At 43.1% G+C, this 26,507-nt stretch overlaps 1 protein-coding gene across 5 annotated transcripts in view; it reads right to left on the reverse strand.

The window, feature by feature from the left end:
- The window catches only part of STXBP6 (syntaxin binding protein 6), a 205,574-nt gene extending 180,404 nt beyond the window's left edge, over positions 1–25,170 (reverse strand). The window contains exon 1 of one of the 5 annotated variants that reach the window (XM_061611534.1): positions 24,857–25,170. The gene's annotated coding sequence lies outside the window, so the exon portion shown is untranslated. Of the gene's footprint in view, positions 1–24,435; positions 24,680–24,856 lie in introns of those variants that run through there. The other 4 variants (XM_061611533.1, XM_061611530.1, XM_061611531.1 and 1 more) reach the window with 4 other exon arrangements.
- Between the last annotated feature and the right edge of the window lie 1,337 nt (positions 25,171–26,507).

A 26,507-nucleotide genomic window follows, 5' to 3' on the forward strand; every position in this document is an offset into this window, starting at 1 on the left:
ATATCCTTCCTTTAATAGTTGTTCTCTCTCTTTCATTATATATTCTCCACGCACATTTTCTAATAGTTCTTGGTAAGTTAACCATTTCTCTTTTCCAGCCATTTCTCTTCTATAAAATGCTTCTTGACTTGAAACACATAGTGGTATTTTTGAAAAAAAACTTGTTTTGTATTTATTCCCTATTTTCAACAAAGGACGTCTTATAAAATGATTATTAAAATCCACATTAACTTTTACTTTATCATACCATAGATATCCATGCCATCCCCACTTCAGGTTGTGGCCCTCCAAATCCAATAATCTTTTGTTCCTCAATACAATCCATAAGATTCCTGTTTCTTAATGAATCGCCACTTTCTCCACAATGAGGAACGTAGACGGAAGTACAAGTGAGCTCAGCCGTGGGGCAATGCGATAATTAATCTTTATAGCTAGCTGCATTTACTTTAAAGTCCAAGGTTAAGGAGTGAACAGATATCGCAGCAATACAAAATATAAAGTCTCTAAGAGATTATTCTAATTGTTCAAAATGCCCAAATCTCTGCCAGACCAGAGGGAGAAAAAATATACTTGCTGTAGGCACGGCCATTTTCTTTCCCGCTAAGGAGATAATGGAAAGACCAATCCAATATTTCCTGAGAGCATTTTGGCAGCAACCATTTCCTGGATTTATTGGAGCCTTTTCAGATTAATGTTGGGTTTTGCCATTCTAAGAAAAAAAAAAGTTCTATGGGCCTCCAAATAGGAGTTTGCCTACTGCTACCAAACATAGCTCACTATTGTTCAGAACCCAGAAACAATGGGTAAACAGTTCTTAGAAAGTATTCACTAACAGGCAAAAAAACCCTTGTGGTTTAAGAACATATCTATAGCCAACAGATATTTCTATCAAACTTTAAAAAGCAGAGAAATTGGACAGCTATAGTGAATGCATCAGGGGAGCAAAGGACCTGACCTCCTCTCTGAGATATTGTACTGCTCTACAATCAGGACTACATCTCCAAACATGGAGAACTACATTTTTTGTATGTTTGTTGGAGTTGTTCTTGCTTTCCTTCTTGCCTTTGTTATTACAGTTTCTACAGAGAATCTAACCTAGAATATTATATTTCTCACATTATTCATCCTAGAAATCTGTGTCAAATTTATTTTTATTAATTTCAAAGCCTTTTCATTGGTGAATGTCATGTGATGGTGAAGATAGCCTTTTGTGTTTCAAACTGGAGGTTATGCTCTGTTTCTCTTTTGGGAGCATTAACAGTTGAATCTGAAACTGCAGTCTGATGTAAATTCAGACTGATGACAATATGTTGCTACTTAAGCAACAAATCTAGTTGTTAGAAAAAACAAACTTGGCCTGCCCAAGATGCATATGTTCAGTCTGCTATGCTTAAACCACCCCACTTAAGAAAGCATGATCATAGTCAATTAAAAACACAGAGCACACCTAGAAATTTGCTAGAATATATTTCACCTCCCACTGTTTTATCTTCTGCAAACTGAGAGGAGAGGGGAGAGGAAAGGCAAGTCTGATAATTTGCATGCTGAGTGGGTTCAGTGGGATTTACTCCTGTGCAATCATGCTTAGGATAGGTAAAACTGACCATGGGGGAGGAAGAGAAAGGGAGTGTCCTGCCCAAACTCGAAGAACTCAGATCCAGACTCAACTGTAATTTTTTTATTGAACAAAAAAATTCAGTTCTGTGTGCTTCATTAATCTACCTACTACTTACTCAGAACTCAGCATCCCTCTCTAGCTAACTAGGCATAACTTGGCAGCAAAAAGACATTGACTCAGCAACTAACCCTTCCCCTGCACCCAGTTTAAATACAGCTGGGCAGGCTCTCTACTTGCGTGTAGCCCAAGTCACTGTTGGGTGCACACGCATAAGCACAGAGGCCTCCTGAGTTGGGATTGTTGAATCTCCCACTGCATTTGCCTCCTGGATTGGGGAAAAGGCGGGGCTTCAGTCTCAGTGCCATCCTCTCCCTCTGCAAGGGGAGAGCTGTCTGGCAGCAGCGTAGGCACTGGGACAGGTGCCTCGTCTGGTGGAAGGGTTATCTCTGTTATCTTTTTGGTGCCTATTGAAGACCTTACTCTTTCAACAAGCCTTTTAAGTTGAGACCTTATCATAGTCTGCATCTGTGTTGATATTGCTTTTTAATGTTTTTTTAAATTTTTTTATAAAACAATATGTTTTTAACCTTTTTTAAGGTGTCTTGAAAGCTTTTCAGAAAGTGTTTTTAAAGATGTTTTAATGTATTTTGAAGTCTGTTTTTATGATTTTTTTTAGTGTTCTTAGTGCTTTTGTTTACCGCTCTGGGGTCTTGCTGGGAGGAAAGGTGGGATATAAATCAAATGAATGAATGAATGAATGAATGAATGAAGGGTGGCAGGCAGATCTGGTGGTCTCTCTAGGGGGTGTTCTGGGACTGAGGGAGGTGACCCATCAGTGTCTGGAGCGGGGGAAAAGAAGGGGGAAGGAGGGGGAAGCGGGAGGGGATTGAAAGGGGAGGGAGGAAAAACACCTCACAAACACCCCTTGGTCAACTTGAAAGTAAGGTGTGTGCAGCAAAAACCCAGAATCCCACTCACAAGAATTTCACTGAAATCTTCTCTCCCCTTTGATTTTAAAAAAAATCAATTTCTTTTCTTCCACAGATTTGTAAAAATAGGTAAGTATCCAGAGGAGACATTTTCAGCACAGCATGAGACTGTGGCAAATTTAAACCAGACACAGAATCTCCCAGTTTTATATGGGGTCCAAATTTAGCAAATTATAGATTGCTTAAAGAAAGATTTCAGAACAAGCCAGTATCTAAGCTATGTTTCAGTCCTGAATTGTTCTTACTGACCATAGTTTTAAACGAATCACAGTTCTTACCTAATTTTGAAACATGGTTTGTTTAAAAAGAAGCAAGAGTTTATGATTTCTTCTTTACAGGCATGGAAGAAGTTAGTAAAGGAGGGAGCCACAGACACTGATCCACAAACTAGATTTGTACAGAAGGGGTGGAGGAACCCAATTCTGAGGCCCAGCCACTCAAATAATATTAAAATACAGAATATTTGAATGTCTGAACTGGACTTATGCTACATAGTCCAATGAAAAGTCCAATCATAACCACTGAGTCATAACTAATTTATGAATTCATGAGAAATGAATTGTAACAAAGACTAGGACTTCCAAGCTTGATCATTTTTTATTACCTTGCAGAAAGCTTGATCTGAACAGCATGGCAAAGCTTAAAATTCCACAGAACAGGAAATTAATGGTTAGTTATATTGCCACAGGGTTCGAATCCCCACATAGCCATGAAGCTCACTGGTTGACCTTGGGCCAGTCACTGCCTCTCAGCCTCATGAAAACCCTATTCATAGGGTCACCATACTCACTCACTCTCTCTATATATTTTTTGCCACTGAATCACTGAGAAGTGGAAAATATCTGCCTTCAAATAGTATTGTGTTGGAACACAGATGTATGAAGGCCACTCTCAGTTCCTTAATGTCCTGGCAAAGAGTGTGAAAAGAAAGCCACTGATGGGTTAGTGCTGCCTGTCTGTAATTCATATATGGAGAGAAGATTTAATGTAGCTATAAATAAGCAAAAAATATTACAGTCGTATCTTAAGCCACAAATATTTGTAAGGACAGATTTAACAGTGTCCCCCAAAACAGTTCAGGAATAGCAGACTGGGAGGGGAGAAAGACTGCAGAAATCAAATGGTGGAACAGAAAAATACTATGGGAGCAATATATTTGGAATACCAGAGTTTTTAAGAGGACCGGTAACCATCTATGCGATTTCAAAATATTTAATTAAAAGCAAATTCATAATACTGGCGATGACTCGTGACCGAGTAAGATTGTCTTCCAAAATAAGGTCTTTAACGGCGGGTTCGTAAGTGACTATGGAGGCCAATCCTAGATCCACACAGCCTCCCACAGCGAGCACATAGGTTTCCAGATGAAGACAGTTGCAATGAGGATTTGCTTGACGTGCCTTACACTTAGCTCGATTGTCCCTTTCACCCTGTATTCCTGCTTCTTCAAAGTCCATAGCACCTTTGATAATAGCTGACCTCTAATTGAGATGCTCATGGGCCAAAGCTTCCCAGTGTTTGATGCTCATGTTACTTTTTTTAGGTTATCTTTAAGAACGTCTTTGAACCTCTTTTGCTGTCCACCGATATTCCGTTTTCCATCCTTACGTTGGGAGTAAAGTAGCTGCTTTGGAATATGGTAATCAGGCATTCGAACAACATGTCCGGTCCAGTGAAGTTGATGTTGAAGGATCATTGTTTCAACACTGGTGGTCTTTGCTTCTTCTAAAATGCTAACATTAGTCCGTCTATCTTCCCAAGTAATTTGCAGAATTTTCCAGAGACAGTGCTGGTAGAATCTTTCAAGAAGTTGGGAGTGGCGTTTATAAATGGTCCATGTTTCACAGGTGAACAGTAAGGTCTGTAGTACAATGGCTTTGTAAATAAGCATTTTGGTCTCCCTGCGAATATACCTTGACCTTGTTAATGGTCCACTTTAAAATTCTGCTTTCAATCCAAAAAGTTGTTCAGTCAATAGCTATGGGTCCCACTATCTGCAGTAAGCACCACCCACAATCCAGTGACATACCAAAAGCTTCTGGCAACCAACTGTTAGATTTAAATAGTGATAGCCCGTGGGTCATCAATCTGGCACAGATCTTTGATCTCAAGGGCATTCTCCTTATTCTATTGTTACAATGAGTTAAAATTAAAATGTTATAATGAAATCAAATAATGCAAAATGAAACTTATGCTTGTTTTCCTTGCTTATGAAAAGTATGGGAGTTTTTCGCTTATCTGCTTTGCTAGCAATTAAAGATGTTATTCCCAGCTTGTAGCACCAAAGGTCAAGGATAAAGGAAGTCTGAAGATGAGAACAGAGAAGTGGACCAGAATAGACAGATGCTGAGAAATTAAACAATGATGTATTCTTAATGAGCTATGCATTTTTGATACTATGTATGTGACGCATCTATAGCCTATAAATATGATGACTGTCAGCTATTCGGGAGAGCCACTTGATTGGGGCCCTCCCTTTGCAAAGGTTTTAATAAAGGCAAGACTTTGTACTGATCTGGTCTCGTCTCTATTCCTTATTGGCATCTCAAGGAATTGAGAGCCTTTATCGGTCGGGCTTGCATCCAGGCCTGGCTCCTTTTGTAACAAAACTGGCGTAGCCAAGCCAGGAGTGTCCTTTTAGATGACCTCTGCTGTCTCGTACGGAGCCGCAGAGAGCGCTCCAGGTCCAAGTTGTTTGGCCTGCATCCAGGCCTGCGGCGAGCCAATCGGGACACCAGAGTATCGCTACCGGACCTCCAGTAAATCGAGACCAGAATCTTCTGATTGCCGGCGCAAGCGGGTCAGACAGGATACCAGAAGACAGGTGAGAATAAATCGAACCTTGGAGGGGAGTGCTGTATGTGTGAGTGTGCAAGAGATGAGGCGTATCCACAGTGGTAATTACCTCGAAGCGAAAGCGGAGTTCTAGTACCGCGTTTTCTTTCTCCCGCGAGGGAAAAGACCGGGAAACGGACGAAGCGAAAGTCGCGAGTGTTGTTGTGTCCTAACAGTCCTCTTTAGAGCCCCCAGGATGGGAGGAGCTGGTTCCAAGGCCAGGAACAAGAGGCTAGGGAAGAGTCAACAACAGGACACCCCACTACAGCTTGTCCTCAAAAGATTCGATATTATACAGGCAGAAACTCAATACCCATTAGAAAGAGACAAATTAATATTCTATTGCCAGAAACTATGGCCCACCTTGGGGACCAGAGGGCACTTTTAAGTTTCAAGCAATAGTTAAAGTCCTAAAAGTACTCACAGACCAAAAGCAACATGATTCCATCCAATATGCCTTAATGTGGCAAGAATTGGACCGAGATCCGCCCTCTCCAATCGCAATGAGAGTCATGATGCAAACAGGCCCCATCTCCAAGCCAGTCCAACCAGTACTGCCACAAACAGAAGAAGATGAACTTTTGCCTAGTGCCCCACCATCATATAGGCAACCGCCGCCATATAGGCAACCGCCGCCATATAGGCAACCGCTAGATGAGGGCAGGTCAAGGCCCACCAGCCCACCTTCAGTCCCTCCACAACTTATAGATCTAGATAGGCCTCTCAGTACACCACCAAGCTTACCAGCACCATTGCAACCCAGACCTGCAGAGACAACCCCACCACACCTCCTATACCCTCCAGCGTCTCCAGGAAGTAATCCCTTTCTACCTCAGTCATCCCCATCTTCATCAAGCTCAGTGTTAGAAGACCTTCCAGATTGCCCCTCATGTCAAAAGAAGAATGGCCCTACCCTTTTTCATAGATATCTGAATGAAGTTCGCCAAAGTCCGGCAACCACCCCTCAGGAAAAAGTCTTTAAAGAGCAACGACTGAACCTGTTGGATCAGGCAGTTGAAGCGGCCATCGTAAAAAGAGAGGACCGCAGGGAGCATAGAAGTGGCAAGACCTATCTCCAGGCCCCCATGAGAGAAGTCTTTGATGGACAAGGAGGTCTAGCTTATGTGTATGTCCCCTTCACGACCTCTGATCTGTTCAATTGGAAGAACCAAACACCCCCCTTAAGGGAAGACCCTGGGAAAGCCTATGACTTGTGGCAATCTATATTTGTTAGCCACCATCCCAGCTGGGCGGATATCCAAACGTTAATGAACATTTTGCTGACTTCTGAAGAAAAAAGTTTAGTTATGGGGCAGGCCCGCAGACTTGCTGAGACAGAAAGAGCAGCAGCGGGTGCAGGTGCACAGCCCATGGCTCTCATATTGCCAGAAAGAGACTTAGGCTGGGATGCTGCACCCGGTGGCAGCACTGAACTTGAAAATTATCGCCGCCTCATTCTTTATGGGTTACGAAATGCCATACCCAAGCCAACCAACATGGCCAAACTGTATGAGGTTAGACAAGGCAAAGAGGAAGACCCTTCTTCCTTTCTTGTGCGGCTGCAGGACACTATGCGGAAATACACCCCCCTTGACCCAGCTGCTGCTGACAATCAGAGACTTTTAGTTACACTCTTCATAGGACAAAGCGCCCAGGATATTAGAAAGAAACTGCAGAAAGTTGAGGGAGCTATGGGAATGAATATGAGTCAATTAATGGACATTGCTTACAAAGTGTTTGTGAATAGAGATGAGAGGGAGAAGAGGGAGGATCAGCGTACGTTTAAAAGGCAGTGTGCAGTAATGGCTGCTGCATTGCAAGGAGACGGGAATAAGAGGAGAGGAGAAGAAGGTAGGGGACAACATCCCAGAAGAAGGTTGGATAAGGATCAGTGTGCCAAGTGTCTTAAAAAAGGACACTGGGCCAAAGATTGCAAAAGTGAAGAAAAACAGAAACCCATAGCCCCCCTCCTTCCAGCCTTTGCTGAAGAAGATTCTGAATGAAGGTGGTCAGGCATGCAAGGTAGTGATCCGGGAGAGCCGCTTATTCCCATAACAGTGGCCAATCAAAAGGTAAAAGCCCTTGTTGACACCGGAACTACCTATTCTATGCTTCCAGGGGCGGCACCCCACCACTTGAGCCCCAATTACAGAACTATTTTAGGAGTAACGGGGGACAAGCAAAGATTACCCCTAACAAAAGCAATAGGAATGCAAGCAGGAAAACAAGCCTTTAAACATCGCTTCCTTGTTTCAGAACAATGCCCCCTACCCATCTTAGGCAGGGACGTTTTGGCAAAGTTGCAAGCCACCATTTCTTTTAAGAAACATTGTCTTGTTGTTACCATTCCTAAGGAGATGGAAGCTGCATACCAGATGGCAATCTTATACCAGAGAGATGAGCGCCCCATACACCAGAGAGATGAGCGCCTCATTTGTGATGATATAAGGAGAAATAAGAATATAAACCCTACAGTATGGGCTGCAGAAGGGAACCCAGCCAGAGCTAAATTTGCTGAACCTGTGAAAGTTCGGCTAAAGCCAGGAGCAAAGCCCACCCCTGTTAAACAGTTTCCATTAAGAAGAGAGGTATGGGAAGGCCTCACCGTGCTCATACAGCAGTTCCTTAAAGACAAATGGATACGTCCGGCCACATCTCCCCATAACACTCCAATATTCGGAATTAAGAAGCCAGGCCAGCCAGGCAAATACAGGTTCCTACAAGACTTGCGAATTATCAACAAGCAAGTACAAGAGGACGTTCCTGTAGTTCCTAATCCACATACACTCCTCTCTGGAGTTCCAGCTGAGGCAGCAGTGTTTACTGTGATAGACTTAAAAGATGCCTTTTTCAGCATTCCCTTACACCCTGAGAGCCAAGATTTGTTTGCCTTTACTTGGGAAAATCCCCGAACAGGCCAAGCCTCTCAAATGACTTGGGGGGTCTTGCCTCAAGGATATGTGGGAAGCCCCTCGGAATTTACTAAGGCCTTGCGAAAAGACTTAGAGGGGTGGCACCAGCAGCCAAAGGAGACCGTCCTTTTGGTTTACGTTGATGACCTTTTGATATGTAGCCAAGATAGGCCTTCCTGTGAGCGAGACTCCGTCTCATTGCTCAACCATTTGGCTGAAAAAGGGTATCGTGCTAGCCATCAGAAAATACAGTGGTGCCAAAATGAAGTTAAATACCTAGGATATAAAATATCCCACCATGGCAGAATGCTGTCTCCCGAGCGAAAGGAAGCAATTTGTAGCCTGGACCCCCCCAGAAATGTGAAAGAGTTACGCACTATATTGGGACTGTTTGGCTTCTGTAGGCCATGGATTCCTGAGTACGCCAGGATAGTGCTGCCTCTTTATAAAGCATTGGAAACTGAACAATTAAAAGAGGTTTGGCGTTGGACCAAAGAGCAACAGCATGCTTTCCAAACGCTTAAGACTTTGTTAACCCAAGCGCCTGTACTTGCATTGCCAGATGGCAATAAACCATATCGCCTTTATATCTCAGAAAATAAAGGAGTGGCAGCCGGAGGGTTAACACAGAAGTGGGGGCCTAAACAGAGACCTGTAGGATACTATTCCTCAAAATTAGATCCTGTAGCCCAAGGATGGCCTGCTTGTTTAAAAATCCTGGCAGCCACCTCCATCCTGCTTAAGAAAGCCGATAAAATTATGGTCGGAAGCCCAGTTGAAGTCCTAGGGCCACATGACCTGAGGAAAATAATGGGAGCAGATGCAGCCAGAGTTTTAAGCCCTAGCCGATTAACCATGTTTGAGCAACAGCTTCTTGGGAGACAGGGAATCACTCTTAGCACCTGCAATACGCTAAACCCTGCAACACTGATGCCCCAACCAGGACAACTGCTGCATAATTGTGAACATGCCCTTGAAATTGCCACAAAGCCCCGGGAGGACCTCTCTGATTTGCCACTCCCTGATGCCCATGAAGTTTTTATTGACGGCAGTAGCAGAATAGTGGAAGGCCGCAGAAGAACAGGATTTGCCATAATAGAAGGGAGCCAGATATTGTCCAGTGGAAGATTGCCAGATGGCTACTCTGCACAACAGGCTGAGTTGACTGCGCTTGAAAAAGCACTCTCTCTGTTTGAGGGGCAGAGGGTCAACATATACACAGACAGTAAATATGGTTTCAATGCGATTCACGCTTTCGCAATGATATGGAAAGAGAGGGGTTTCATAAATAGTGTGGGAAAAACCATTGAACATTTGGACATTGTTAAGAGACTTTTAAAAGCAGTTACCCTCCCTCAAAAGGTGGCTGTAATACACATTTTGGCACATGGCAGAGAAAAGGAAAAGAGATTAAGAGAAGGGAATAATTTGGCCAATCAAGCGGCAAAGGAAGCAGCTCTCTCTGAAAGAAGCCCCACAGTTGCTCTCCAGCTCATCCCTTTGGATGCTTTAAAGCCTCACTACTCACCCGCTGAAACAGAGGATGCTGCCGCCAAAGGAGCATCTCTGACACCGGAAGGGTGGTGGAAGCTGCTAACGGGACAAATTATAGTGCCACGGCCCCTTCTGAGACAAGTTGTACTGGCAGCACACCAGAACACGCACCTAGGGGGGAGCGCCTTAGGAGATTTATTGGTCAGGCAAATAATGGCACCAGGACTTTATGTTGAAACTGCACGAGCGGCAGCGCAATGCACCATATGTGCAGCCACTAATCAAAAAGGGCCAACTGCACCCGTGCCGATGGGAGGCCGCCCTTGGGCGTATTACCCATTCCAGAGACTCCAGATTGACTTTTCAGAGCTTCCTAGGAAAAATGGATACAAATATCTTCTTGTAATAGTAGACCAGCTGTCTGGATGGATAGAGGCCTACCCCACAAGGCAAGCCACTGCGGCGGTAGTGGCTAAGACACTGATGAAAGAAATTTCCCCCCGATATTCCCTTCCTGAAACAATAGACTCTGACAGAGGAACTCACTTTGTTTCGGAAGTGGTTCAACAGCTCCAACGGCCCCTTGGATTTAAATGGCGCCTTCATACAGCCTGGAGACCGCAGTCAGCTGGGCAGGTACAGAGGGCTAACAGGTCCTTGAAGGCCACGTTAACCAAGCTTTGCCAAGAGACTGGACAAAATTGGGTAAGCGCCCTACCCATGGCATTGACAATTTTCCGTTGCACTCCCAGAGGACAGACTAAGTTGACCCCATTTGAAGTTTTATTTGGGAGACCGCCAGTACTGGCAGCTCTCAAGACCCAGCCTCTTGAAATAAATCAAATAGTGGGAGATGCTGTGATCAAAGAATATGTTATTCCCCTGCAGTCTGTTCTTTCCAAAATCTATAGATACTCTCAGGAGTTCCAGAGATTGCCACTGGACGCCGCCATTCACCCTTTTAGACCAGGAGATTGGGTCCGGATCAAGACGTGGAAGAAGGAAACGCTTCAGCCTGAGTGGAGCCAACCGGTCCAGGTGCTGTTAACAACGGATGCAGCGCTAAAGATTGACGGCAAGGCCAAGTGGATCCATCACACCAGAGTCAAGAAAGCATCAGCACCCATCGGGGTGCAGGAGCCAGAGACGGGAATAGCCAAGGATTCCCCAACAGGTGAGGGACGGAAGAAGACCCCTCAAGAAAAGTGGCTTTCGCAGACAGTCCCCGGTCTGAGCCTGAAGCTACATCTTCGCAGAGACCCCCAGACTTAGTTATTAGTCCTGCAGTTCAGAATATAGTTAATCCATATTACATATGCATAGCCATAATTATAGCATGTATGGTTTTTATTATGTTGTTTTATCTTGTATTCTATTTCCGGCATGGACACGCCCCTTGACCAGAAATGGGTCGTTGTCACAAACTAACACCTTCCTCAAGCTGGTACAGGAGGTAGTTACCCAGTTCCAACTCACCAGCTGCTGGGTGTGTTCCCCCTTGCAGGTGCAACATGGCCAAATTCCACTATATCCTCTTCCGCTTACCATATTGGAATTGGCTGTGGACCGTCCTGCACACAACCAGACTTGGCCACAAAGGGATCAGGTGCAAGTCAAGAGAAGGAAAGGCTTGTGGTGTTGGGAAAACTATGATGGAACAGGGCCCCAGTTGGGGCATTCCTCTTGTTTTTACACACACAAAAGAGGCCCATGGCAAAAGTGGCCAGGGGGAATCCCTTGCCTTGATTTACAGTATAATGATACCCATATCGAAGATACAAGCCCTGGAGATTGGAACAAATGTGGAATTGGAAAAAGATCTGGAGTTTATGGATATTAGAAATAAAATCTACTGTTTGGAATTTAACGTTATCTCTGAAGAAATTAATGAAGATATTAGAGATAAAGTTATCAATGGCTTGGATAATTTTCTGGACTGGAATGACATGATGGAGCTTGATATAGAGAAAATCTATGGAATTAACTGCAGCCATGTGACAATGGAAAAACTCTCAAGAGATGAGCCAGTGCATTTTGTAAAAAAGAAGAACAGAGATATGACTTTACAACAATATTTCAGCAACTTATTCAGAATCGATGGCAAGAAAATATTTGGGATAGAGGAAATTCCCATCAGACTCTTATTATATGACTATGGCTATGACAGCAAGATTATTATGGAATACTGATAATGGAAGATTGGACACTGAAATTACTGGACTTAACAGGACTATTGAAGATGGAAGATGGAATTAATATGGATAATGGAATAATGGCTATTGAAATTATTGGACCTAACAGATTTTGATGAGATGGATTAATCGATATGTTTATTTGGACTATGGTTATGACAATAAGATTATTATTATTATTAACGAGATGGATTAATTGACATGTTTATTTGGAGAAAAATTGATAGATATATTTCTTAAAGAATTGAAACCTCTCTTTGACTTTTTGTGGAAAGAATAAAGTGATGTTTATGAGATTTGATGATTAATTAAGATAACTACTGGAGGAAAGTGATTTTATAATATAATTTAAGAGACAGGATTGTTATATATTGTAGACCTATAACTGATCTGCGACAAATCGGAAGTCAACATTTTATTTTTTTTTTGTTTAATCATTTTTGTTTTGTTTTGTTTTTTGTCTTTGAATGTTTTATGATTTTGTTTTGTTTGTTTTATGAAAATTTGAATAAAAATTATTGTAAATATATATATATATAATGATACCCATATCAATAAGACCAGATGCAATTGCACACCACAAGGCATGAAGTACACATTCCGGAAAAATCGCCCTTGTCATTGTGGCCATACAGGATTTGACGACTATTGGCAATGGTATGGGTTAACCTTATGTCGTGCTAACAGCTGGACCACCAACATTCCAGACCAAACCACCATGCTTAGATGGTACAAAGGGGATCAGCCCCAAGCTTGGTCTGAAGTGTATATAGCTTCCGACTCTTGGTATGCCAAAGCTCGGAAGGGAAAAGGGATAGAAACCTGCATGCCTACAGCCCCAGGGGTAACTAGATGCAATGCTAGTGGCCCTATATACACTGAGCCATTATTCATGAGCTGGTACTTTACCGGACACAGCATGGTTTTCAGTCTCATTTGAATGGAACTATGCAAACCCATCATTCACAAATATGGCCCTTGGGGAAATGTGCACTTAAGCATCATTGGTTTGTTTGTGGAAATACTGCATATACATGTTTGCCCCCCGATTGGAGAGGAAGCTGTTATGTGGCCTACTTAATACCTAACATCAATGTTAAACCCAAAGGGCAACATATCTTTAGACCCCTATACACCAATACCAGAGACAAAAGGCATGCCTTACATGCTGGAGACCATAACTGGGGAAGTAAGGTTTGGACCCCCCAAGATTTGATTGATGAATACAAACCACTGACATGGAGCTCTATTGGGATCGTTGGAGCTAGATCCATGACCAATGGCCTATTGAGGTTGCAAGCTGTAGTAGAAGTGGTTACTAATGCTACAGGTGAAGCAATACGCACCTTAACGCAGGAAACTGAGCAGATACGTAAAAGATTGATCATACACCAACAGGGTCTTGACCTACTCCTCTCCAGCTCAGGTGGGCTCTGTGCCACCTTAAATACTAGCGGTGAGTGCTGTGTCGAAATTGGAGATGAATCACACGTAATTAATCAATTAGTAGACCATGCAGAAATAACAGCGTATGTGGGCAATCAGCAGTGGAAGGGCCTAAACTGGGCCTGGCTTACTAGCTGGCTGCCAAACTGGGCCTGGCTGAAACATCTCTTTGTTATTGGCTGTATTATATTCCTTATTCTTATGTGCTTACCATGTATCATATCCTGTGTATCTGGCATGCTTATTCGGGTCATGAAAAGAAAGGCCCAACTGATGATGTATCAGCAGCTAGCCTTGCATGAGATACAGGGAGATTATACTGAAATGGCACCATCCCATGAGGAGGTATGGAACCATACTGTTTATGCCCCCCAAGCAGTTCCCACCCGAGAGGAAAATGTTTATGCCACCATAGATAAGAAGATACCTTCTCACTCTTTGAAATTAAAAAAGTATCTGAGGGGCAAATGTTACAATGAGTTAAAATTAAAATGTTATAATGAAATCAAATAATGCAAAATGAAACTTATGCTTGTTTTCCTTGCTTATGAAAAGTATGGGAGTTTTTCGCTTATCTGCTTTGCTAGCAATTAAAGATGTTATTCCCAGCTTGTAGCACCAAAGGTCAAGGATAAAGGAAGTCTGAAGATGAGAACAGAGAAGTGGACCAGAATAGACAGATGCTGAGAAATTAAACAATGATGTATTCTTAATGAGCTATGCATTTTTGATACTACGTATGTGACGCATCTATAGCCTATAAATATGATGACTGTCAGCTATTCGGGAGAGCCACTTGATTTGGGCCCTCCCTTTGCAAAGGTTTTAATAAAGGCAAGACTTTGTACTGATCTGGTCTCGTCTCTATTCCTTATTGGCATCTCAAGGAATTGAGAGCCTTTATCGGTCGGGCTTGCATCCAGGCCTGGCTCCTTTTGTAACACTATCATCAGCCACTTTTTACAGCCTTTGCCTGTGTTTCAGAATGAGAGGTAAGGTGTATATTAAAGGGAGTATGCCACGCCTTCCTTCTGTTGCTGTCACTCTTGGAAGGGATTAAATATCACTTTGCCGGTGTTGCAGCTACAGAAAAGAGTAGTCAATGTTCTGTAACCTTCACCTTTTGTACAGGTGAAAAATATGAGCACGCTTAAAAATTAGTTGCTGACCAGCTTCACACTACAATTATGTGGCTCACACAAGGACGTTTGCTCAACGCATTATGGTGGCGAAACAATCCCTCCAGTTAAGCATTTATAGCCAATGTTCTTTTGTTTACATTATACAGCCACAAGAATGGCTGTATACTATAGTCAGCATGGATTTTTCGCTTTCCGCAATGTTAAATTGAAAATACCCCCATGCTATTCTGATGCTTCCCATAAGCTCAATTCAAAACGAAACCTTACAAAGTCCTGAACTCAGCAATGCTTGCTTAACAACTCCTTAAATTTTCATGATGATACACAGAATCAGTCAGAGAGAATGTAAAAAGAGAGAAAAAAACAGACCCCTTTTGGACTTTTTTTCTTTCAGAGTTCTCATAATAATAATAATTTTATTAATTTCAAAGCCTTTTTATTGGTCAATGTCATATGATGGTGAAGACAGCCTTTTGTGTTTCAAACTGGAGGTTGTGCTCTATTTCTATTTTGGGAGCATTAACAGTTAGATCTGAAACTGCAGTTTGGTGTAAATTCAGACTGATGACAATATGTTGCTACTTAAGCAACAAATCTAGTTGTTAGAAAAAACAAACTTGGCCTGCCCAAGATGCATATGTTCAGTCTGCTATGCTTAAACCACCCCACTTAAGAAAGCATGATCATAGTCAATTAAAAACACAGAGCACTTCTATATAAATTCACTGCCTACAATCTTCGATTGCCTAAATACACATCCTCCAAAGCTAGCCCATAGGCACCTATCAGCACTACTATATGCTGATGATGCAGTAATTTTGTCCCAGTCGTCTACAGGACTGAAGAGAGCCCTGCGAGCCCTTGTGCAATACTGCCAAGATGAACAGGTACAAATAAATTACCAAAAAACAAAGGTCATGGCCTTCGCTAAAAGACTGAGGATGTATAGATGGTCTATAAGCGGACACAAGATCGAACACGTAAAGACCTTCAAGTATCTGGGTGTTGTTTTTCAGGCAAATGGTAGCCGGACGGCCCAAGCAGAGTACATTGCTCAGACAGCCCAAAGGAGTGCCTCTGCCATATTAAACTTTATCTGCAGCAGAGGCGGTCAATATGTACCAGCAGCAATAAAGCTATTTAAGACTAAAGGCTTGTCCAAATGACTGTTTAATCAGCGATATGATCGCTTTGTGTCTTCATTAATTTTCCATGGTCCATACGACGTCGTCCATTTTCGTGGATGTTATAGTGTTTAAATCCGCATCTGCAGTATCGCAAAAAATGCAATTTCCTTTTTTTAAAGCGGGAATCACCCGCTTCAACATAGCGCTAGGATGCAATACCCCAGACTTTAGTGATGTAGGCGGTTCATGAGCAGTCCTTGGCCATTTCCCCACACCCCTTCTGTCATTCCCGTCCAATCACTTTTGCGCATGTGCACGAATGTCCGGGGGAAGAAGCCTGGGAAAAGTGAACCAATCAGGAGTGGAGCTCGGAAAAAGTGAGAAGAAGTACGGGTCCTCCCTGCTGCGTGTGCGGGCGCAAAAAAAGCATTGTTTTTATATCGGCAAAGAGTGAACAAACAGGCTAGTTGGGACTGTCAGATGACAAAGCGCATATGGAAAACATGGATTATCAAGGTCGGTTTGGACGAGCCCAAAGTCTTTAATGCAGTTTTTATACAGAGCTCAACTTGGACCCTATTCCAGCTTTACACCTCTGGAAGTTGTACAATCCAAATTCTTGAGAGCTGTCCTCCAAGTACCTCACTGTGTCCCAAATGTTGTCTTATGATTAGAGGCTGGCCTCCAAAAGGTCAAAACCAGGGTCTGACTCATTATCTTCAAATTCTGGCTGAAACTAATCTTTTTTCCAACTGGTCTGGCCCCACTAACATTACAGGATGAGTTCCAGTCAGTATGGAAACAAACCTTGCCTCAAAAGCTCCAACTATATGGTCTCTCCTTGGGCTACCTTGTTTCCCAAGGATATGCTATGGTTGGTCAATGCTCAGACAAAGCCTCGCTGATATTGAACACCAGCAAGACCTGGGCTTATCCTCTAACTATGCCTCAATGGGTAGAGCACTACAATTCAATAAACCTGCAAAATATCTTTTTACACTTTCGGTTCAAAAACATCGTAGAACTCTCACATTGGCACGCTTTAATGCCCTCCCTTCTGTTGTCCTGGAGGGAAGATACCAAAAAATCCCCTACCATGATCGTAAGTGCCCTTGTGACACTGGAGAGGTGGAAACAGTGACCCATGTCCTCTTACGCTGTCCATTCTATTTTGATCTATGAAGATCTCTAACTGAACCTCTCCTATCGAAAACCATAGGACGATCAGATGCATATTATGTCCTTTTACTCCTTTCTTATCAAAATGCTTCCATTACCTTAAGTGTTGCCAAATGCTGTGACGCAGCAATCAAAATCCACCATGATCTGACTCTAGCCACCTTGTAACTCCTGTCTTTTGTTGAGATTTTATAACTATGTCTTTGACAACTCTATTTTACAGTACTGTGTTTTAACAATTTTATCTGATTACCTCATGCTGGTCATTGACCATAACAATAAAGATACTGCTACATGAGACACTCCTCATGTCCTTTGCAAACTATACTACAAAACAGTCAGTGCCATTATTCCACAATTGTTTCTGGAGCTGTTTCTTAGCATTTCAAAGTGTTGCTGTAGTTCACATATTCAAAGAAACAGAAGCAAAAGAGAATGATTTACTACAGGAAACCACTAAAATTGCAAAGTAAATCAAACATATTTAAAGTAACTATCTGAACGATATCAACTGTGTTAATATAGTTGCTTCCTCCCTGCTAAAACAAGATCAGCACAGCACATGTCGTTTCTGTTATTTGGGCTGACTGAGTGTTGCCACCACTCACCATACGCTCAGAGGCACATGTCACCAAATTCTTCCAAGCTACACAGGAAGTGGATTGGACTGTGAAAGACCAACCCAAATTGTGTTTGCATTTTGATAAATTTGTAGGGCAGTACAATATCTCAGAGAAGAGGTCAGGTCTCCTGCTCCCCTGATGCATTCACTATAGCTGCCCAATTTCCCTGCTTTTTAACGTTTGATAGAAATATGTGTTGGCTATAGGTAGGTTTTTTGCCTATTAGTGAGTAAGTAGCTAAGCTGTTGAAGAGTCAGTGACTGCATTACATGAGACATTCCCTGTCAAAGAAATTAAAACTAATTAACATTCCTTGCAATCTTCAGAGAACAGGAAGTAATGAGGACATCCACCCTACTGGAGTATAAACCCTGATAGAGCCTATGGCATGACAGCAGAATATGCCTGATCCTGTTTAATTAGTAGTAGGCTTGCTTAACATGCAAACATTTGGTTCTTTTTCTCTTTACTTCCCATGGGCCTGGATATTTATTTGGGACATGATGCTTACCATCAATAGTATTTGAACCTAATTAAATCAGTCTACGGCATTTTGTAGACTAGATTCTATGATTTTTATTCAAGAGGCAGTAGGTGACATTCATGAGTATTGCTGAGATACCAACTTATCCCAAAGGCTATGATGTACATGAATTGCAGTTATTGCTCTAATCACGAGCATAAAGAAAGCTCCTGAAATGTGCAACTTGATAAATAAGGTTACAATTTTCAGGTAGTGAATAAGAAGCTAAAAATAAATGAATAGGTGGTCTTAGGCCTCATTTGGCCTCAGCACCCTCCACCTGCAATTATGTGAATAATGCTGACACACATTGCAGAGTTGCCATAAGAATTACAGCAACATACATGAAGCTCTTTAAACACTCAAAAGGAAATATCAAGTAGGTGGTCCCAAGCTTAACAATTTGGAAGTGAAACAACCAGCAACAACCAAAGACATGGTTTCCCCATACAGGGACACTCTAGTTACATAGTAGCATAATTTGTAAGTTTAAATAAAAAAGTAATGCCCCCAAAGCATTTTAATGAGGACATGTCCAGTTCCTTCTGGACCCAGACATAGTTGAGGACAGTTAAGCCATGGCACACTGAGGGTGTCAGCTGGAGAAGGGGAGAAGAGCTTTGACAATTCTGGAGAGATGTGCAGGCCATTAAACAATCCCTGCCTCACTATATGAATGAAAGACACCCTTTCAGCATTTCCAGTTCTCAAGAAGTCCCCACCACCACCACACATTACATAGCAAAAAAGAGTCAGATTCAGGGCTGGACACCCATGTAGTAGTGCAGGCACATGCAGCCATACTGCTCTATTTAGCCCAGCAAGGAAAGGTTTCAGGAGGGCATGAAAGAAAAACATGCCCTTTGTCTTTTCTCCCCTCCTGATAATTCTCCCTTCAGCAAGGCCTAGACAGTGATTTCCTAGTTCCTGTTCTGGGCTGGAGACCTAAAAAGAAGCAATCCTGTTAAGGCAGGGATGGAGAATCTATGGCCCTCTAGATGTTGCAGGACTACACCTCCCACTATCTGTGACTATTGGCCATGCTGGCTGGGACTGATGGAGTCCAACATCATCAGGAGGCCCCTGGTTCCCTGCCCTTGGGTAAGCGAGAAGGAATACAAGACAACATTTTGTTGCAGGCTGCAATTTATTCCTTAGAATATCAAACTTGGTAGTCCTATGCCTATCACCATAGCAGCAAATTGTGTCATCCACAAATAAAGCTGAACCTGAATACTCACATGACTGCCTACATAGAAGTGTATTTGTTTATAAACAATTTTAAAAGAAACCAATCAGCTAGATGAGAACTGAGAAGCAAGAAATGCTCGAATGTTTTCTGTGGAAATGAAGACATGGAACACTTCTGTGCTATTTCGTGAGATTTTATTTCCAATACTACCACAATGTACATGACTCCTTACCTGTACCGATGCATGAAGTTTGGACATCATGATATTATACTGCATCAAGAGTCTTTCTGCATCATTCTTACTTTTTTGTACACTACCCGAAAGATTATTGGTTTGTTCTAATTATTTTTGAATCAATATATGATCAACAAAAAACTTTTTTTAAAAAAAGAAGCAAGGAATATTAAAGGGTCCTAAATCCTTAAAACTATCTTGGAAGGAAGAATGAATTTATGGTCTGTGGGCATGAGGCTTGACAGCAGCTTCCTACTCATATAGCCTCAAACCTCAGCAATTAAACCATAGTACTAGATTGCTGAGGTCCAGGGGTGAACAGGAAGCTACTCACCCAGCCCTGATGTTTAGTAATCTTGCTCTATTAAAAGGGCTTTGTCAAACTTTTGTTCATCCTCTCTCCCTGGAATTCCTTATGGTCCCCCAACTTACTATTCTTCCTGAAATATGCAATATGGTTGGCTACAGGGCTGTATTATGTTTGAAATATTCTCTCTGAAGGTGGATGGTTTCACTTTCACTGTGGATGGCCACTTCAGCCCTACACAGTTGTAAAATTATTTATTTATATTTATATCCCAACTTTCCTCTGAGGAGCTCAAGGTGATATACATGGTTCTCTTTCCTCTCCATTTTATCCTCACAACAACCCTGTGAGGTAGGTTAGGCTAGGCTGAGAAATGGTGGCTGGCCCAAGCTTTATGGTCGAGTGGGGATTTGAACTCTGGTCTCCCAGGTCCTAGTCCAACCCTCTAACCACTACTGCACTGAGCTGAAAAGATCAAAAGTAACCAGAGAGAATCATCATCTTGTGCACCATTGGCCCCCAATATCGGATTAGCTTAGGCTATAGAGTGATGTATTTCAGAATGAACTGTAGTTTCAAAATATTCCTTAATACTCAATCACTTTTTGGAATGCCGACCTATAGTAAAATATGATCCCATAGATAGGTTGCTTCTCACCTATGTGTGGCAAAACACATCTATCAGTGCAGCTATAACTTGTCATAGCGCAAGACTCTTCTCAGTAGACTGATAATACAGCAATATCCTGGCATTACGGCTGGAGATTCTCAGCAAAGTAGTTAGTTTTAGAATACCAGATCAACTAAAGATCAAATTATAAAAAGTTTTTTTAAAAAACAACAACTGTTGCATAAAAACAAAGGATACACTTTGCAACAACGCCTGGGCAGATGAGGTGAAGGGGGAAGGTGACAGGATCAATGGGAGTATGACGCAACTTTTCTTGTGTTTTAGTAGCCATTATCTACAACAATATTTCAAATTAATAACACAGTCCACATTCAAAGTATATTGTCTGATCAAAGAACACAGAGGTGTAAGTAGAGGGGAAAATGCACACACTAAGAAGATGCACCTCAATCACACTGTACATATAAATGGTTTCTGAAAATTTGGGAAGCCAAAATTCACATTCTGCCCGTCTTCTGCATTATAACACAAAAATAGCTTACATGAAAAACACCAAGTTCACATCATGAAGTCTTGCTCTTAATAGCTTCTCTTACTTAAATTATTGTCCCATGCCATGATAGGAAAGGGGGAGGTGGAACAGGGATTCCCAACTACATAATTCTCCTTTGTATTTAAATCCACATACGCAGAGAAGGGGAGGCACCTAATATTTATATTTATTTATTTATTTATTATACTTGTATACCGCCCCATAGCCGAAGCTCTCTGGGCGGTTTACAGTAACTAAAAACAAATACAATTTAAGATACATCTTTTAAAAAACAATTTAAAACACAATTTAAAAATTTAAAACAATATGAAACACATGCTAAAATGCCTGGGAGAAGAGGAAAGTCTTGACCTGGCGCCAAAAAGATAACAGTGTTGGCGCCACGCACACCTTGTCAGAAAGATAATTCCATAATTTGGGGGCCGCCACTGAGAAGGCCCTCTCCCTTGTTCCCTCAGAGTAGGCACCCGGAGGAGGGCCTTTGATCTTGAACGCAGTGTACGGGTGGGTTTGTATCGGGAGAGGCGTTCCATCAGGTATTGTGGTCCTAAGCCATGTAAGGCTTTATAGGTTAAAACCAGCACCGTGAATCGAGCTCGGAAACATAAAGGCAGCCAGTGCAAGCGGGTCAGAATCGGTTTTATATGTTCGGACCGTTTGGTCCCTGTTACCAATCTGGCCACTGCATTTTGCACAAGCTGCAGTTTCCGAACCGTCTTCAAAGGAAACCCCACGTAGAGTGCATTGCAGTAATCTAATTTGGAGGTTACCAGAGCATGGACAACTGAAGCCAGGTTATCCCTGTCCAGATAGGGACGTAGTTGGGCCACCAACCGAAGTAGGTAGAAGGCACTCCTTGCCACTGAGGCTACCTGAGCCTCAAGTGACAGAAATGGTTCTAGGAGAAACCCCAAGCTACGAACCTGCTCCTTCAGGGGGAGTGCAACCCCATCCAGGACAGGTTGGACATCCACCATCCGGTCAGAAGAACCACCCACTAGCAGCATCTCAGCCTTGTCTGGATGAGACTCAGTTTATTAGCCCTCATCCAGTCCATTGTCGCAGCCAGGCACCGGTTCAGCACATTGACAGCCTCACCTGAAGAAGATGAAAAGGAGAAATAGAGCTGCATATCATCAGCATACTGATGGCAACGCATTCCAAAGCTCCGGATGACCGCACCCAGCGGTTTCATGTAGATGTTGAACAGCATGGGGGACACAACTGACCCCTGCGGAACCCCATACTGGAGAGTCCAGGGTGCCGAGCAATGTTCCCCAAGCACCACCTTCTGGAAGCGACCCGCTAAGTAGGAGCGGAACCACTGCAATGCAGTACCTCCCACTCCCAACTCAGCCAGTCTCCCCAGAAGGATACCATGGTCGATGGTATCGAAAACCGCTGAGAGATCAAGGAGAGTCCACAGGGTCACACTCCCCCTGTCTCTCTCCCGACAAAGGTCATCATGCAGGGTGACCAAGGCTGTTTCTGTGCCAAAACCAGGCCTGAAACCCGACTGAAATGGATCCAGATAATCAGTCTCATCCAAGAGTGTCTGGAGCTGGCCCGCAACCAGCTTCCCTGCAAAAATTTTTGCTCAGTTTGAGTTAAACTCTAATTGTGTCAGCAATTCAGTTTATTGAACAGGGCCTTTTTCCTGAGTTTTTAGTGGATCTCTTTTGAACTTCCAGAGACAACTTCCACCTTCTTCAAAATGTTTCCTTTTTCTGCAAGCAGCTGATGAACTACTGTACTAAATAGCAGGAAAAGGTCACCTTCCTTTTAAAAAAAGCCTCATAGGTGTGTTGCTAACTTAAAGGGGGGATTATATCATGAAGTAGGAATAAGACAGTAGATTACAGGTGTAAAACAGTTTTGCACCTCTAAAGCGGGTACAAAACAACAGACAACTCAGGAAAATGGGCGAGACAATAGAAAGGAAAGCTACTGAATGTTCTGAAGGTTAAGGTTGTCCAATGCAGTTCTAATACAGTTCTAATCTATTGACGACACTAGACTTACTACTTAAAAGTATCTAAAAGGTGGCTGTTGGAAGAAACGTTTCCATGCTTTAATTCTTGATGAAGTAACTCAGGATGATGCAGAACAACAACATGAGAGAAGATGTGCCAGCATTGTTCTTGTCACCAACTAGAACTCCTAAAATATATTGAACAGTAGATTATATTGATTCTGCTGCTATTTCAGCTATAAAATCAAGATAGCAACCTGCTTGCATCTCAAAAATAAATTGATGAAAGAAGGCACACCAAAGTTAGAGATACACATGAAGATAATTTTGTTTCTGATGAGCAAAAGAAGGTTTGTATATTTTAATGGAATCTTTAAAAGTATAGTTAGTTTGGGAACAGGCTTTTGCGCCATTCTAAGAGGTCTTTATATCTAGCCCCCCCCCTTGATCTTCATGACAGATTTATAGTTACATGAACATTATTCACACCAAATAAAATGAAAAAAGTATGGTAATATTTTGGCTTCAGGTGACATATTCTATAGAGCTACAATAGTACGCACGGTTTTTAAGAAGCAAGATTTCACATGGCTAGCATTACATCCCAGCCCTCAACACATCCACTTGATTGCTTACAGTGGCACAAATGTGCTTAGTATCATTGCCTTGACAGCAAGGAGCACAACACTGAACAATCTAACCACTAGAGGAGTGGGTGCAAGGACCATTCATTTCCAGACTGCATAAGAATTCTTGGACAAACTCCCACCCAACTGACTTCTAAGCCACAAGTCCAACATCTGACTAACAGGGTGCGGAGGAACAAAACAAATGGGGGGGAAAGGACTTAAAAAGGAAATGCAACTTCTTCCAAAATCTATTAAGTTTCTGCTTAACTGAACACCTCTCAAGGTTAGGGAAGGGTTAAGAATCAAGAAGCTTGTGCACCTTTGGTTCCAGCGGCACACCCCCAAGCCAGGAATAAACAGAGTGGCTGGATTCCAGGCGTTTGCTTACATCAGTTTCTTTGAGGAAGCCTCGCCAATTTTGTCCCCAGCGCTCTAGGAAAATGGAGGCAAGTCAATTGCGAACTCTCAGATTTTAGCTCGGCGTTTCCCTTAGTCCACAAGCCCCCTTGATTAAGCAGCAGAAAGGGGGGGGGCATCCCTAGAAGCTGTTGAAGTGCTCGACCAGTCCAGTGAACTTTTTTTGTTTTCTGACAGCAGACACACGCACAAACCACCACCACAACAAAAACGCCAAAAAAGCTACAGAAGTTAGATCTATCTAAGAGGATCTATGCTGATTCAAACCTCGTCCACGAAATCTCGCCAGTAGGATCGGGATCATTTTAAACCCCGACCACCAATTTATAAAATCGCATTTATAAATCTACATTATAAAATCTACATTTATAAAATCGCACCATCCTCAAGCAAGTCTCTCTCTGGCAGAAATGACTTGCCTTCTGGAGTAAAATACGCTTCCCGAAAGGAGCAGCCTGGATGGGGCGACCTCCGCAGTCAGGGTGCAAGACACTCCTTTCTCCCAATTGCTGGCTCACTCGCATTAGCCGCTCCCCTCAGTTCCCAACTGAGAAGCCTCCTCAGGTTGAATTGTTAACTGGTCTCCAAGAGGTGAACGGAGAAGCGGCAGAAAACAGCGCGACGCCTCTCCCCGGCACAACCCTGGGCAGGCTCTTCTGAAGCTACTCACAACTTCGGCGCGCCGCCACCGCGTTAAGCTGGCCGAGTTGCGCGGGAAGAGCGAGAAATGCTCCAAAGAACTACGGCGGCAGGCGAGCAAAGCAGCCCTACGCCTGAGAAAAATGCAGCTGTACATGGCAGCCTCGTAAACGGCAGCCTCCTCCACCGGCACCGACTTACCTTCCTGTTACTATCCAATCCTTAATGCTTTTTTTCCTGCCGTTGTTGCTGGCTTGGCTCGAGCTGCTGGGCTGGAAAGCGCTCAACTCCCGCTCCCTACTGGCTGGAGCCTCCCTCCTTTTCCAGCATAGCTGTAAGCAAAGCGTCCTGCCACGCAGGCTCTGGAAACAACACGAGGCTAACACAAACTCTCCGGCTACTGCCTTCGCTCCGGTTCTTCACTGGAGCGGCTCTTGCAATTCCTTCGCTGCCAGCAGCAGCAGGACCACCCAGCTGTGAGCCAGAGGCGGGAGAGGAACGCCACGTGCCCCTATAGAGCCAATGGCGAGAGGGCGTCTCTGAGCCTTCCATTCTTTCCCCTCCTTCTCTAGCATCCCATGTGATCAGGTCGAGAGCTGAAGTTCAGGTGTGTGAACTGTCCTGAAGAAGGGAGCCGGGAAAGAATCGAGCGAGAGCTCGTTATATGTAGACGGACTCTCTGCTTATTTTTTCCCAGGAATACGTGTGAGCACCACTGAGAGCAAGATTTTAGAAAAGAAATGAACAAGGAAAAAAAGAGGGGTGGACGGCATAATGAAAAATGGGAAAGGAAGAGATGGAGAAAGGGCAATAGGTGCAGAAAGAAGAGAAAGGAAACATGTTATGAAAGGAATGTCATCCAAAACAAGAGATGCTATGGAGATTTGGTATTACACCATGCAGTGCAGTCCATATTTACTTGGCAGTAAGTACACTTAGAGAGAGAGTGTGTGGTGTAGTGGCTAAGGTGTTGGACTACATCCTGGGAGACCAGGGTTCGAATCACCACACAGCCATAAAGCTCACTGGGTGACCTTGGGCCACTCACTGCCTCTCAGCCTCAGAGGAAGGCAATGGTAAACCACCTCTGAATACCACTTACCGTGAAAACCCTATTCATGGGGTCACCATAAGTTGGGATCGACTTGAAGGCAGTCCATTTCCAAGAACACTTCAGATTGCGGCCTTAGCATGACTAGGCTTGTTCAGACAGTTTCTTCTGTAGCGGTCTGTGCAGTAATGAGTGGGTGAAGAAAAGGCTTTGTTTTTGCACAGCAGTATCGCAGCAGTGGAGATGAAGTAGTTCTTGGTTTACCCCACATGGATGAGTGGGTGGTCAGCAAGACCGCTATATGTTGTGGGTTTTGAGCATGATTTAGCAATGAACCTGGTACTCCAAAGCCTTCCAGAACTAGGGAGATTGGGGAGTTGGAAAGGCTTCAAAAGTCAAGAGATAGGTCTGTAGTTCAGTGGAAGAGGTTCTGCTTGTTACATGGGAGATTCCAGGTTCAGTCCCTGGTATTTCCAGGTAGGACTGGGAAAAGATTCCAGTCTGAAACCCTGGAGAGGTGCTGCCAGTTGTTGCATTATTATTATTTATTATTATTTATTGCATTTGTATACCGCCCCATAGCCAAAGCTCTCTGGGCGGTTTACAACAATTAAAAACATTAAAATAAATATAAAAATTTAAAAACACATTGTAAAATGCCTGGGAGAAGAAGAAAGTCTTGACCTGGTGCCGAAAAGATAAGTGTTGGTGCCAGGCGCACCTCGTCAGAAAGATCATTCCATAATTTGGGGGCCATCACTGAGAAGGCCCTCTCCCTTGTTGCCAGACTGCCAGTTTCCC

The sequence above is a fragment of the Rhineura floridana genome, chromosome 2 (assembly GCF_030035675.1).
Source record: "Rhineura floridana isolate rRhiFlo1 chromosome 2, rRhiFlo1.hap2, whole genome shotgun sequence".
Lineage (NCBI taxonomy): Eukaryota > Metazoa > Chordata > Lepidosauria > Squamata > Rhineuridae > Rhineura > Rhineura floridana.